Genomic DNA, 16,099 nt, shown 5'->3' with positions numbered 1-16,099 from the left:
CACAGCAGAACCAGGCCTGCAAAGACCTGCCTGATGCAGTATAGTAGAGGGAAGACTTCCATAGACCTACCCAATGCCATGCCACATAGGGTGGGGTGCAGATACCTAGAAGCCTGCTTGATGAACTGAGAACATCACCCAAGCCTACCAGCTACCTGGCACTACTACAATGTCCAAAACGTATGGTGGACAGACGGAAGAGAAGTGAAATAGTGTGAACATTATGAAAGGGGATATAACTGGAAGTGCAAGGGAGGAGAGGAATAGCCTGTTGTGAGTGGCCAGTCTCATCATCAGGACCCGAGGCTATAGTGAAGCCCCAGACTATGCTGTCATGGAGGTCCATTTCTGGTTCTATGGCTATGCAGTAGCAGGATCTGTCCCTGGTCTGAGCAGCCACTCAGAATCTTATGTATGTCCAGGGGCTGTGCAGAACTGGTCTTGCCCCTCTCTGGCTACAGTGCCCTGGAAAGCTGGCCTCATCTCTCACCAACAACAGCATTCAGGATAGTGGAACCTGTACCTTACCTAGGCTGCACAGTGGAGATGGCTCTGGTGGTGGAAGTGCTAGTTAGCTGACTTCAAAGTGCTGGTGCTGCCACCTACCTCAGTCAGAAGAGTTGACCCCAGGATCATGAGAGCAAGTGAGCTAGCCTTGTTTCTTGTACTCTATAGCACTCTGGAGAGTGTCTGGAGGTGGGCCCAGCCACCTGTCTGGTAACACAGTAAAGGTGGCCTTGGTGAAGGAGGCACAAGTAAGCCAGCAATGTGGGCATGGGCACAGGAGAGCTAGCCTATCCAGGCATTCATTGTGAGTGGAGTGGGTATGGAGTGATACCCTGTCCACCTGTGATAGTCAGGACATCTGGCTTCAAAGTCATAAGAGCAGGACATCTGGACTCTGCTCCTCAATGATGGGAGTTTGAGTCCTGTACCTCTCCTGAGGAACTCATTGGAGCTGGCCCTGACAGCAAAGCCACAGGTGAGCCAGCCTCAGGGGTGTGAGAACAGGAGAGCTGGCCCAATGCCTTGATGGCTGCAGCCCTCAGGGGACTGCACACACTCTTTAGTTCAACTTGGCAGCATAGTGGAGCTGGCTTCTGAATCATAGGTTGGTGGTAAGTCAACCCAAGTTCATGAAATCAGGAGAACTGCCCCTACCTCCTGCTGATAGTGGCATTGAGTGGCCCAGCAAGAGTAGTGTTGGAGAGCTTGATCTGGTGTTGTGGATATGGAAGAGCCAGCAGCTTCACCAGGTCAGCTGTCACCCATCCAGATTCAGAGATTTGATTTAGCTCACCACAAAATCTACACCATCAGTAAACTGTTGGGGCACATGAATGGGCCGGTCCTCTGGATCCAGAACTGTAGGATGCTCACGACACAGGACAAGAACAGGATAACTAGGAGTCTGGCTGAGGATCCAATATTGATAGTGCCAAAGAAATCAGACCACTGAGTCATTGCAATGGCCATTTACATGTGAAAATGTGTGGACAGAGGTGTATATTGTGGACACACTGTGACACACTAGAGCTTCAATAATGAGATGTTTTCTATGCTTTGTTTGTCTTTATTTGAGGGAAAGTTGCATTGGGGGAAGGGCAGAGGGTGATTATGAAGGGATGGGGAGCTGAGTGGGACTGGATTATATGGTGTGAAACTTACAAAAAATCAATAAAAAGTTTGTGTTTTTTAAAAAGTCATATCTTAGGTAAAAAAATAGAAAAGAAATAACCAGAATCTATAAATAAAATACTTAATCAGACATAAAAAGTCTAACTGGAAAGATTTATAAAAGTATTTTTCCATTGTAAATATCTGTTTAATGCTCACATTTACATATGTGATTATTAGTACTGGATGTCCCATAATGGAAATAGTGAAGTGATTACAGAGAAAATGCTCTGAACACAGAGAGGATGATTGAAAGTGAATTAGTAATACACACACTGTAAGGGAAATCAAAATCCCATGAGAACAGCACAGCTGGGGCATTTTAAAAGGTCAGATGATGGCATGAATATTTGAATCATCTAAGGGCTGAAAAATTATTCACTTAAAGTGGTATCTTGGTCACAAAGAAATTGATATAACAAATAATATCATTGAGTTGTAGGAGATATTACTGCTGTGCTTTATCTTTTAATGCCTTTCACTGGGCTATGATTTAGTTCCATATGGAGTGCATATATCATACAGGGCTTGCTTTATTTAGCCTTCATCCTCCTTGTGGGAAATTCCAGGATGGATGTGTAGCCTGGCTCTGGTCTTTAGCAATGGGACACTGGGAAGTGGTCAGGCCATCAGCTTGGACCCTCTCTGGCCCTTTGGCTTCATTAATAGGGCTTATTGAATATAAATGAGCAAAACTTGTTTCTCACCATGTATTAGCCTACACACCTCACAACTCTGCCAGCATAGAGGTTATCACCATACACAACCCGAGAGTGTAAAATGTAATCAAGATCCAAAGTAAACTTCTTTCCAACAAACTTTAGTCTGGTGTTCTGTGGCATGCATATTGGGGAAGAAGCTGGGCTTCCATATCCTCTGACTCCTCCCTCTCAGAGTGTTCTGGCACCACTACAAGCCAGACTGGAAGGACAAAGCAGAGTCCAGAATGGGTGGGGTCTGCACAATCCTGGTCAGGCTAAGAGTGAGTGCCAGGAGGAGAGAGAGGCTTTCTCAGAGGATCTTAGTGTTGCCTCTTTTAGATGAGGGCATTCTCTGCCACAGACCTTCTTGGACCCTGTCTGTGTAGAACGGGTCTCTAGTTGCAGGTGGACAAGGAGTCTGCGAAAGAATGACAGACAGAAGCAACACAAGAGGTTGTGTAGAATCTGAATGTAATTTTTCAAGTCAAGCATCTAACTTTTTATACAGAAGAGAGACCAGAAACCAGGTGAGATACATCCTCTGAGTTGCAGTGACACAATACAAAAGGAATGTATACATCAAAAGATGGCAGGGACCACGCCTCTGCCACTAAGAAGGGAGCCAGGTGTAATGCTAGTCTATTGTTAAACCCACCACCAGGAGTTCTTAGTAAATGCCTGATTATGCTGTTTCTTTGGGCCTAGTGAAGAAACCTATCTCAGGGGGATTCCCTAACTCTTTCATGGTAAACCCACCTATTTGCGAGACCATTGTGTATTCCCTTGTTTGGTTAAGACTGGCTACTATCCCAAGTAAACACTCTGCAGGCTCCATTCTTCTACTAGAAGTAAATTTGAATGGTACTGAATAGATAACCTTCTCACTGAATTCCTACTGAATTCCAAGTTTGTTGGCATCAAGGATTTTCTATGACATTGGAACACTGGCGAAGGCTTAGCTATGTCAAAATTCAATCTTTAAAGGCACGTATAATAAAATAATGCTAAAGAGAGCACGTGGATCCATACACCAGACTAATGTGGGGATAGGGTATGAGTATACCGGTTATGAGAATGCCAAGGTTCCGGGAGGTTAAGTTTCTCTGAAACTCTTTGCCTCATGAGTGCTTCCAGGCCTCTCAGCCTGCCAAGCAGGCTTCACTGGAGTGTGCATAGCACTTCTCAGACCATCTTTATTGAAAGAACTCTCCTAGACAATCATAGCTTGTGCACATACCTTTATTCAAGGTGAAACAATGATCTATCTGAATCTTGGAAAGTGGAAAGGGAAATCATTGTCTAGTGTTAAAAGTACTGTGAATGCCAATGAATGGTTTTTATTTTATTTTATTGTATTTTAGATGTACTTTGAACTTGTAAGTATGCCCAGCTAGAGGGTATGGGGGGGGGCGGTCAGGAACACTAGGCAAGGTCAGAGAAAGTCAGTATCTGCTAATAAAGAGAGTCATCCATTTGCACATAGCTCAGAGGAGCCTTCTAGTCACAAGAAATTAAGACCTTAATTAGCAGCATTTCTTCATAGTGTTGGTAGTTTTAGCAACAGAAAATGGATCATTTCAAGTGGTTAGGATACAACTACTTAGCTATTTGTAACAACAGCAGCATTTCCATCATTCTTGGGAAAATGCTTGTCCTTGCAAACTCTAGAGGAGATGCATAGAGATGAATTGATGGTAGCTCTACTTCCCATCCCAATGTTTAAAGATAGTGACTCCTTATTACCTGAAGTTAGCCAGGGTCATCTAAGCATGCCAGGGTCATCTAAGTGGGATAGGGAAGAAAATATGTGAGCCTTTGTTTGGTTTAGGACCCTGGGACTAGGGACTGAGGTATATATTTCACATATCAAAACAGTCCTGGCCTTCAGATTTTCCCAGCATCCCTCAGTCCCTACACGGCATACCCTGCCCCCAACTATGAGTTTTCTAGTCCAGGAGCTGGGATGCCCTTCCCCAGAGGCCCTTTTCTATATAATCCAGATGTTTTGGTCTCTCTGTATGTCTCTCTCTTCTTTTTTCCTTTTCTCTGTATCTTCTTTCCTTCTCTCTTTGTGCACATATCTGTAATCTCAGTTATGAGGCTATATAGACACTTGGCCCTCTGGGACTTGCAGGACAGCCAGTATAGCTACATAGGTGAGAGAGAGAGAGAGAGAGAGAGAGAGAGAGAGAGAGAGAGAGAGAGATCGAACCCAACCCCCAAACAATCCAAAAACAGCAAGAAAAACATCAAAATTGAGTTGCCTGCCACTGATTTTAGGAGTGATGCTATTTACTATAGCATAATTTCACCTTGACAGACCAGTCAGTTGAAAACATTATAAACACCTTTGAACAATCTGTTAGGAAGACAATGATGAAAGCTGACGAACTTGAGACTTACCTTAAACTGTTTCAGACGAACACAATCTCTGTGATGATCTGAGAAGTCACTCAGAGCAGGTTCATACAGTTTGCACTTTCTGTGGTATGGTTTCCACATTATGAAAAAACAATAAGAGTAATCCATGACTAGACAGAACTCCCGGCTGACAGGTCAGCTCTAGTTTCACAGACACTGGTGGGGAAAGCAGTAATAGCTAAAATGTAAATTCATTGCTGCACTATAAAAATAATATTAGTACTAAGAGTGAGAAAATGAGAAAGTAGCAAAAACTTTCTAAATTGTGGGAAGAATAAAAATACTACAACTATAGGAAACTGGAACTAATTTAAGGAAGTCAAACGGAAAACATAAACAGAGATTAAAAATATTATGCATAAACAGATGATATAGTGTAAAACATAATTACAGAAAGAAATATAATTGCTTTAGCAGATAAGTGTGTTTTCTTCTAAGAAAAATGTCATCATGTCCACAAACTGTAAATGATCACAGTGGGGAGTTATAACTGATGATAATAATAATAACCGATAATAAAAATAATAATAAATATAAAATATAATAATCATCATAATAATAATGTTAGAGTAGAGTGTTCAAAATCAGGTAAGTTTGGTTTGTAAGAGTCAGTCCTCAAAGAATATAAAAACACAGAAACATGGAAAGGAAGGAAGAAAAAAATTAGGAATTATCTGTCTATGGAATACTAATTTAAAAGTGTTTAAAGATATAGACCGAGTTGTATGGAGTGTTTCTACTGAAGAACAGTCCACATTCTATGCCATCATAGACATTTACAACAAAAGTGGATCTGAGAAGCAATGGAGAATGATCTATCATTATATTAACATGTTTTGGTACAATTCTCAGTTACTGATATTCAAAGCAATGACATCTAAAACAGTCTTTAGAAATTGAAATCTTATATGTCACTGATTTAGTGGAAATACACTGACCACATAATTGGAGAATATGTGCAATGGTAGTGTGCATTTGTTATGGTGTACCTGAAGAGAAAAATATCCAAGATGCCTGAATAAGTCACATGGAAACTTTTCTTATGGCTGACTGGCATGGCTGTCCAAGGCAAAGTTTCTAGAAGCAGCCTCAACCTCATTTGTTCAAGTTTTTTTTTTTTTTAAATTAGATATTTTCTTTATTTACATTTCAACTGTTATCCCCATTCCTAGTTTCCCCTCCAAATATCCCCTATCCCTTCACCACTCTTCTTGCTCCCCAACCCACCCACTCCCATTCCTGGTCCTGGCATTCCTCTATACTGGGGTATAGAACCTTCACAGGACCAAGGGCCTCTCTTCCCATTGATGACAGACTAGGCCATCCTCTGCTACATACATAGCTAGAGTCACAAGTTCCACGATGTGTTTATTTTGATTGGCGATATAGTTCCAAGGAGCTTGGGGGTACTGGTTAGTTCATATTGTTGTTCCTCCTATGGGGCTTCAGACTCCTTCAGCTTCCTGGGTATTTCTCTGGCTCCTTCATTGGGCACCTTGTGCTCCTCCGTCCAATGGATGACTGTGAGCATCCACTTCTGTGTTTACTAGGCATTGGCAGAGTCTCGCAGTAGACAGTTATATCAGGCTCCTGCCAGCAGGCTCTTTTTGGCATCTGCTTAGTGACTGGGTTTGGTGGTTGTTTATGGGGTGGATCCCCAAGTAGGACAGTCTTTGGATGGTCATTCCTTCAAGCTCTGCTCCAAACTTTTTCTCTGTAACTCCTTCCATGGTATTTTGTTTCTCATTCTAAGAAGGAACGAAGTATCCACACTTTGGTCTTCCTTATTTTTGAGTTTCATGTGTTTTGCAAATTGTATCTTGGGTATTCTAAGTTTCTGGGCTAATATCCACTTATCAGTGAGTGCATATCATGTGTGTTCTTTTATGATTGGGTTACTTCACTCAAGTTTTTAAAGATAAAAACCACAATTGTAACATATACAGAAAGGCAGTTCTCTTGGACATCTGCAGCAAGCAAGGCTTTTGTTTTTGTTTGTTGGTTGTTTCTTTTGGTTTGTTTGATTGATTGATTTTTTGGTGTTTGTTTGATTTTTTGTGTCTGCTTGTTTCAGAAGCAGAGAGGTTGTAATTAAGTGGTCAAGCAGTTCTCAATACCCCGAGATCATATTGTATAGGAATTTACAGCAGGCTCAGCAATAGTTTACTCTAACAGTTTATGGCCAGTCCAAGTGAACCGAGACTAGTTTATACAAGAAATGTTTTAGTAATCACACTATAGGGATACTTTCACAAAATGCCATAATTATAGTTCAGTCACTTCCACCATATTGATCATTTATAAAATTATTAAACAACCACTGAGTTCTACAATGATTTTGTGATTTGGCATACACTCTCACAAACATACACCTATATTTAATCTCTCTTTTATATAGATAGGAAGAGAGATATGTATGAACAGATATTATTTACTTACATATTGACATATAAATCTATATTTGTAAAAGAAAGAAGTGATTTTTCTTACAGTTGGATCTTCAATCATTTTGTACATATACATGCACATATAGTCATATATACACACATATATTTATATATTCATAAATAAGTGTATCTCCATTCGTATTATTTACAAATTTATCAGTATCCGTCCATAAATGGAAATAATTATATTTGTAGGCAAGAAAGGGATCATTTCACATCAATTTAAAATTTAAATTTAAAAGATGTGGAAAACACAGACCAAGATTCAATGTTTTGAGCAATTTTGTACAATCCAAATATAAACAATTTCTTCTTGAAGACTTAACATGCATTTCAAAATATCAGACATTTATTGAAGAATAAAGAGTATTCCAAAACCATACATGTATATTTTAATGTTTTAAAAAGAAATGTTCAAATAAGAAAAGCCAGAGCCCAGGATATTTGCCACAGGTCATTCAGATGGAAACAATGCATGAGTTTTGGTGTACTATGTCTGTAGGAAGTTTCCAGAGACAATTCTTATTCTTTTATATACAGACTTTAAAGAATTTGAGATATGGTAGCTAGCAACTTTGGCTTGGGTTTTAAAAATTCCTTTGTAAAGTCTGCTTTCTCTATGTTGCTGAGTGGCTGGGCATACTTGTGAAAACCTCCTGGCTATTATGCCAATTCCTTTCTTCATTTTAGTTCCTGTTCTGCACTGCTACCAGGAAATCTCTAGGTAGGTTCAATGAAGTATTGATAGGTATAAATTATCAGTTATTTCCCCAGGCACAAGAGCTATCTTTCCTCTCCTTTGTCAGAGACTTCTATAAAAGACATTTTTGTTAGTTACACTTTAGAAATTAGAAATGTGCCACCCAGCACTGTTGACACCCTCAAAGGTAGCACTTGACCAATGTAGAAATGAGACTTGATAAATCAATACTTTCACCCTTACTTTCCCAGATAGAAGGAAATAAAGTATTAAGGGATAATGACTCATGCAGGGCTTCAAAACAAGAGTGAATCTTGTAATAGATTATTATTTTATATCACCTTAAAACCCCTTGCCCACCTTGCCTTTAACAAAGCACATTAATTCAGGCTCTCCTCAAGTGTTGACATCATGGTTCCTTAGTTTTCATCTTTAAGTTCATTAATAAGTTAAGGGAATTCATTTAGAGAGTACCTTCCTATAGTACCAAATGCTGAAAGAAAAATATTTTATAAAGATTGATAGCTGTTAGTAACATTGGGAATGTAAATAGCAGAGTGGGATAAACATAAGAATTTTCAAAATTGTACAACTAAAATTTTAATATATGGTATTACTTGGTACTACCATGCTTTCTTCTTCTTCTTCTTCTTCTTCTTCTTCTTCTTCTTCTTCTTCTTCTTCTTCTTCTTCTTCTTCTTCTTCTTCTTCTTCTTCTTCTTCTTTTTTCTCTTTTTCTTATTCTTTTTTCTTTTTGTCAAATTAATACAAGATAGATTTGTCTGAAAGAGGAACCCCAACTGATAAAATATCTCTATCAGTTTGCCTGTAAAAAAGTCTGTAGTGTAAGATAGGATTGATCTGGTAAGATCCAGCTCATTTTGAGCTGGACAGGTAGTCCTGTGTTGTATAAAAAACATGAAAAAACTTCCTTTCTTGCCTTGGGGAGAAAGAAAGTAAGCAGTATTGCTTTATTTCTCCATGATTGTTTTATCATTTCCTGCATTCAGGTGCCTGGTTTGAATTCCTGTCCTGACTTACTTATATGATGAATTCTTACCTAAGAGCTGCTCAATTAAATAAACTCCTCTTTACTCTATCTAGGGTTTAGAGATGGGGTTTTATCACAGAAGGAGAAACCCAAACTAAGACAGAAAAAAAATTCTGATTCTTGTTTTCTAACTTACAAATACACAAAAATCAGTTCCATATTAATGGAAATAAAGGCATACAAAAGGATGCTAGTATTTCTTTCAGCTGAGAACACACAGATATCTTTTTGACATTGAGTATATATCCAAAACTCTATTAAATGGGCTGCAAAGAACAGTTATATCCTTGAAAGAAGTCATATTTGCTCTTAGAATTCTAAGGCTACAGAGTCAGGACAATTCTGAGATTCTACCTGGAATAGAACTTACATTGCTGTCCCTTCCAGGCCTATTTAACTGGACTTGCTGAACAGATTCTACTGTAAATGTTCCTCACCCTCACACAAACCCTTCACATGAAGTCTGTTTCTGATAATACCTACCTAAGATAAGATATAGAAAGGGAGTAAAGTTCAAGATTTATCAAGCAACTGGATATGAAAACCATGCTGTAGCTTGTATATCCTACAGAACAGCTAAATAGAAACAATAAAGGAAAGGAAACATAATATTAAGTGCTTGTGAGAATACAATCCAGCCAGAATTCTAAAAGCATTGCTAAGAGAAGAAGGCATTTGATCAACTACTAAATAGCATACAAAATACTACTCAATACCTCCTAGGTTAAATCTACCAACATCCAATAATCTCACAACCCAGTGATGTAATTTTGTGGTATTTGTTTAATAGAAACACATATATTTTTCTCTGACTCTATCTCTGTGTCTGTCTGTGTTTCTGTCTCTGTCTGTCTGTCTCTCTATGTGTTTACATGTAGGTGTTCTTTGAAATGTAGAGAATGTTCAAGGCAGTTCTATATCTAATTAGCTAATGATATACATATATGCATACAGATAGAGACATACATTCACATATGCATACATATACATATAGATACAGACATAGACACACATAGAGACATCTATAACTATCTATATCTATATCATCTACATCTCTATCATCTATATCTCTATCATCTCTATTTATATCATCTATATGTATATCTATATCAATATATCTATATTTATATCTATATCTACATATATATCTATATCTATATCTGTATTATGTATATGTATTCATCTAAATCTATATCTATATCATCTGTATCTATATTATTTATATGTATATGTATACCTATATCATTTATATCATCTATATCTTTCATCTATAACTATATCTATATACATCACTCAGCCCAGGAGATTTTTATACTATTCCCCCTAAAGGATGAAAACTGGGCATGGAAGACTGATTTTTCTAATTATGTTAGAGTAGAAGAAATATAGCCTGGAAAGGTATGCTGAAAATGCTACCATGTATTTGTAAAGCATAATTCCACCAGTAGAAATTGATGCTATAGAACGAGATTAGGTTCAGATATATAGCCATTGTTTATCTTCTGCATACCACAAGGGTCTGAAAACTGATATTATACATTTTCAAACCCTGCAGTCATGAACTTAAATAAGTGACACGTTTTTAGAGTAGTCGTTTTAGTGCATCACACAAAGATATGCTACCATGGTGACTGACATTAGACACACATTTGTAGTTCTATTTCATGAAATACAATATACATTTTGCCGATTTTGTCAGGCCTATGGTTCACTCCTTTACAAATAGGAATAGAAACACTTTAGATTCCTCTTTTCTTTCCATTTTAATTAAGTGTAGCAAAAGTTATATATTTTCTACCTATTGCAAAGACACTTCTTTGGGACGAACTGTGGTAATATCAGTTCAGTAATACCGTAAACAATGTTCTTTTAAATTAAATGTTAAAAATTAGTTGCAGTGGAACTGTTGAAAAGTCTAGACAATCGGTGAGAATAAAAGGCTGTTGAGAGGAGTGCATAGGTCCTCGAGACTGATAATCCCAGAAGTCTAATTGACCAAGCTCCTCCCCAGACATTTCTGTTCATATCCCTACTGTTTCCCAGCCTGACAGTGTTGCCAAGCAGCAAACCTCCTAGGCCCACCCAAGGATGGCTACCTGTATAGCAACCACAACAGGCATTGCATTGGGACAATCATGACCTTTTAGGGAGCAATCTACTTTGTCACTGAACATTAATAAGCATTCTTTATTCAAAGAAGCTGTGCTTCACTCCTTTAATTTCCATATAAACTCTAATTTACAAACTCAAAACAGAGCATTATTGGGGTTTTTTTTTTTTACCCCCTCTGATCAATTTTCTTCCTTCTTCCATGTCTTCATATTCTCTGCTGTCCTCATGGGTGCTTGAATGTCCAAACCATACAATGAATCTGTGATTTTCATAACATCAAACTCATTTTATTTTCAATAAAAGTGGCATTCATAGGGCTCATATGTTAACTCACGTTTTGGCTTAAGCACTGATGATTCAAATATCTTTAAGTCAGATACGAAATATTTAATCATGGTTAAATAGCAGCTGTATTGATAACTGGGCACCTTAAATGCAAATTTCATCTTACAAGTGAAAGACACTGATGATTTAAACCTTATCCAATCTTGATAAGCAAAATCATGTTTCCTTGCTCCCAGCACCACTTGTGGAAGGTGAGTCTGCTTCCGAGGAGGTCCATGGGCTGTGGCTTTGGGGAGTACAAAGTAGTGCCCGCAAGTCAGAGCCTGCTTTTACTGGTAGAACAACTCTCACTGTCTTATCTGCATCTGTTATGAAGAAAAATATATTACCATAGATCCTTTAAACTCAGACTAGACATTTGAACTGTCATTTTCACCTCTGATTTCCATCAAGGTTCATAAAGCTTTTAAAGGCACTCAGTAATGTATCCTGTATATCAAGATCCACAAAAGGCACCCTTTCTGTTCTACAGGGGTGAGAGGCAGAGCGCCGGACTCTTTGTAGTCCACAACCAGGGAGTTCAAAAGCACCAACAAAGGACTTTTATGCAGCCAAGGACTTTTTTCTATGACTTTTATTCGGAGCAAAATGTATTCAGCCAAGAAAGAATGGGAAATGTGGTCTTAAAATAATTTCTGTGGCAGAAACTAGATTTCAAATGATATAATGAACTAATGTGCAGGAAAGGGAAGGAAATAATTAGCTCAAACAAGGCATTTGATAGAGTTAGCAAAAAATAATTGATATACATTTTATGTGGCTCTTATAAAAGGACTATATGGGTAAATTAACAGTCTTTATGGCTCTATTTGAAAATGTAGGTGCATGTTAAATATCAGTATGTCATCTTATTCATACACTAGATTATTTACATACTTTTGTCTCTTTATAAACCAAAAATTATGTTATTTTTAATAGCAGAATTTCTATTTTCCATTTAGAATTGCAATTTTAGTATACATATCTTCTCTACAATTTAACAGGAATGCTACAAAATTTATAAATTATGAAAACAATGAAATGGCAACATGTGAAACATTCAAACATAACTTTAATTATTATAAGAATTAAAAAAATAATTGATCTATCTGATTTTTGAAAAAAATGTAAGTGGAAGTTAATATCTGCTATGCTAATATATACCTGTAATTCTAGAACTTGAAAGGTAGAATCAGGGTTAGCAGAAGTCCAAGGTCATTTTGGGTCACACAATTGTCTATCTCAAAATTAGGAGCTAATTGGATAAAGTTAACAGTAGTTCAAGTCATTTATTGGGTTGGACATGGAATTGTGTTGATCAGTCCATATTCCCAATGCAGACTATCTACCTATCTACCTATCTACCTATCTACCTACCTATCTATCTATCTATCTATCTATCTATCTATCTATCTATCTATCTATCTATCTATCTTGCATTGCATTCAATGCAGAGAGTGGAAACTGTTATGGTCCTGCAAATACCTACTTCCCAGGACTAGTGTTTGGGTGTGTTATTAAGTAGCTTTGCACTCCTACCTGTGCTTCAGGCAGAAAGTTATCAGTGTATAGCAAAGTATAAAATGTGTAAAGCATGACTTACCTTGGTTTTGTCTCTAATGTCAATGCATTACTCTTAGATTTGGGCAAGGCTCATAGTTATCAATATTTAATTTCTCATTGATAGGCTTATGGGCTGATACAATCAGCAATTAATAACTTTAATGTTTTGAAATACTCTGTGTAGACTTGCATAAGTGGGAAACGAGAAGGTTCGCTTTAGCATTTAGATTTCTTTACTGGATGTTCAGAAAGTATTATACACATAGTATTAAAAAATACTTTTGGTCTGTTAAGATGTCTTATTAGGATAAATACAAAGTTTTTAAACAGTAAGCATATTTTTGTCTCACTTAAAAAATTAGAGAGACAACATATTAAATCCAAATGAGTTAGAAGGAAAAAAGCCTACTCAGATAGAATCATTTGCAAGGAACTTAGGAACATTTTGCAGTAATATTATCAGTAGGAAAAGCATGTTGCAAGGGCAAAATGTCTGAGGAAGTTAGTTCACATAAATATTAAATAATTTTAATTTATAAAACTTATTATAAAAAAGAGAAATAAATTAAAAATTCAGACATTCACATTAATCAGAATTAAATGTATAAAACTCAATGAACTTAAAATACTGTTAGAATGGGAATCAAACTATTAGGCATTACACTATTAAAAAAGAAAATTTAAAGATATAAAATTTTTATAGAAAATTACTTTGAGCCCCTGTATTTGAAAGTGATTGTGGGCTGCTGGTGCCCTGGTCATTGATGCTGCTGGGAAAGGATGCTGAAAGCCTTTCCCCGTGTTTGGAGGATCTACACTTGTCCTTGCCAAACGCTGGTGCTTTTTAATAAATCTTCCTTCTCACAGCCTAAAGAAAGAAAATTACTTTGAAAATTATTTTAATGTTTGTTTTCTTTACTACAGCATAGTATCTATTTAGGTTTTTACTAATTTAAATACCATTCATTAATTGAAATATAATTAACTCTCTAATGTTGATCATGCTATATATGCAGGAATGGATTCAATTTTAATGGAACCGTTTCAGTTCACAATTAGCCTAATAATGTGCAGAAGTTAAATGAAAAACTAAAAGCAAAAGCCAGAATAAAAGTGGTCATTCTACTAAAACGAAGATGAGGAAAGAAACTTGGTGAGAAACTTAGTTTAGTGAAACTGAGAACACAGACAAGATAAAAAGTAAAAGAAAACATGTACTTAAGAAACTGTAAGAATATTTATAAAGAAAACATTTAAATATATCTGTATCAAGAAATGTGGGGTCTACTCTGAGGCCTGCCACTGATTCTCACTGAGATTTCCTGAGACTCGTGTACTCCTGGAGCAATGACTTAACCACTAGAAACTCTACCCAGACACTATCTGTACATAAGCAGAGAAATAACACAAAATGATGTTTGGTTATAATTCAATTGTCAGAGAGAGTAGGATCAACATCCAATTCAACATTTCTGCATCTCTCTCTCTTTCTCTCTCTCTCTCTCTCTCTCTCTCTCTCTCTCTCACACACACACACACAACCACACACATATACACATACACACAAACAATACATGTTTTGTGACTTTGATTTTAAAGTCATATTTTAGAGAAACTTGGACTTAGAACATCTATCTGCTTTATCAGATATCTACAAGTAATCTTCACTTTGTAGACCTTCACTTTACTAATGTACTACTGAACCTGAAGGACTTCACAATGTTAATGTGTTAAAATCCTCTCTCCTACATTCTGGGAATCTCAATACTTCCTTCTTGGTGTAAAAATAGAATTATATGGATTCACCAAAATGGAAATCCTATAGGATTCCCTTTATATTTTGTCTGTAGAAGTATTTTTATTTTTTTCATTATGACATTCTCTAGTAATTCAGGTATACTGTAGCAGCTCCTATGGTATGACTATTATTTACTTATAATTTTTTATGAAATATATTTGTTCCTATTCTTTCCTCTCCCATCAAACCTACAAAATCCTCCTCAACTTCCTACCTATCCAACTTCATGTGTTCTCTTTGAAAAATATATAAATGCAAGACTTGCCGAAACTCAAAACAAAGAAAAAATATCAAAACATAACTAACAAAAAACCACCACTAAATGGAACATATTTTGTGTTGGCCAATTACTTCCTGGCATGGAGTATGTATTGTAGTCTGATTGATATGCACAGGGACTCTCCACTGAAGAAAACAGGTTTTTACCTTTGCCAGAAACCATCAATTTCAAAAAGCTTCTTGGTTAACAGTGGGGCTTTTGTCCATTACCTCTTCTCGGTGCTGGGAATTTGGTTTGAACTTCTTCAGGTATTAATCATGTCGTCACAGTCTCTTAGAGTTCATATGTGTGTTGAGCCAGTTGGGTATGGAGGATACGGTTTCAATGCAGTCACCTATTACCTATGACTCTTGAAATAATCTTTCCATCTTCTCTTCTTTCTGAAGAGTTCTCTAAAGCTTGAGGAAAGTGGTTTGATAAAGAGATTCCATTTATTACTGTATGTGCCAGAATCTCTTACTCTCTGTACGTTGTCCAGTTGTAGGTCTCTGTGTCAATTATCTTTTACTACTCAAAGAAGCTTCTCATATGAGGGTTGAGTAGTACACAAATCTATGGGTATAGCATTAAATCATTAAGGGCCATTTCATGACTACATTACCTTAGCAGAATAAGCTGTAGGTTTCCCCTACGGCCCATGACTTATCTACACTTGGATTCTTGGTCATTTTGGCTGTATCAAGTATGGGTTCCATCACACTAAGTGTGATTTAAACCCAGTCAAAAGTGGTGTTGGAGTTAAATTCATTGGCACAGCAAAGGACATTATGAACAGGACAGCAATTGCACAGGCTAATGATTAATAAGTGGGACCTCACGAAGCTAAAAAGTACAGCAAATGACTCCATCGTTCAGGCAAAACGGCAGCCTACAGAATCCGAAAAGATCTTTTAAAAAGCTGTGACCTAGTTTTGTGAGCGTGCTATGTTCTGCAGAGACTTAAGGTTGAGATAAGGATTTCTTGTTTTGAATTAATACATTTCTGAAGTGAACCTCAATTATGGCCTTGACTTGGTAGCTTCTTC

General features: G+C 37.1%; 1 non-coding gene across 1 annotated transcript; it reads left to right on the top strand.

The window, feature by feature from the left end:
* Nucleotides 1–13,714: 13,714 nt before the first annotated feature.
* Gm22684 lies at nucleotides 13,715–13,846 on the top strand. The gene has a single exon (XR_003952975.1). It is a non-coding gene; the product is annotated as a small nucleolar RNA SNORA71 (small nucleolar RNA).
* The last annotated feature ends 2,253 nt before the right edge of the window (nucleotides 13,847–16,099 follow it).

Source organism: Mus musculus, chromosome 19 (genome assembly GCF_000001635.26).
Source record: "Mus musculus strain C57BL/6J chromosome 19, GRCm38.p6 C57BL/6J".
Classification (NCBI taxonomy): Eukaryota; Metazoa; Chordata; class Mammalia; order Rodentia; family Muridae; genus Mus; species Mus musculus.
Note: the sequence above shows the minus strand (reverse complement) of the source record. Positions and strands in the feature narration are given on the sequence as shown.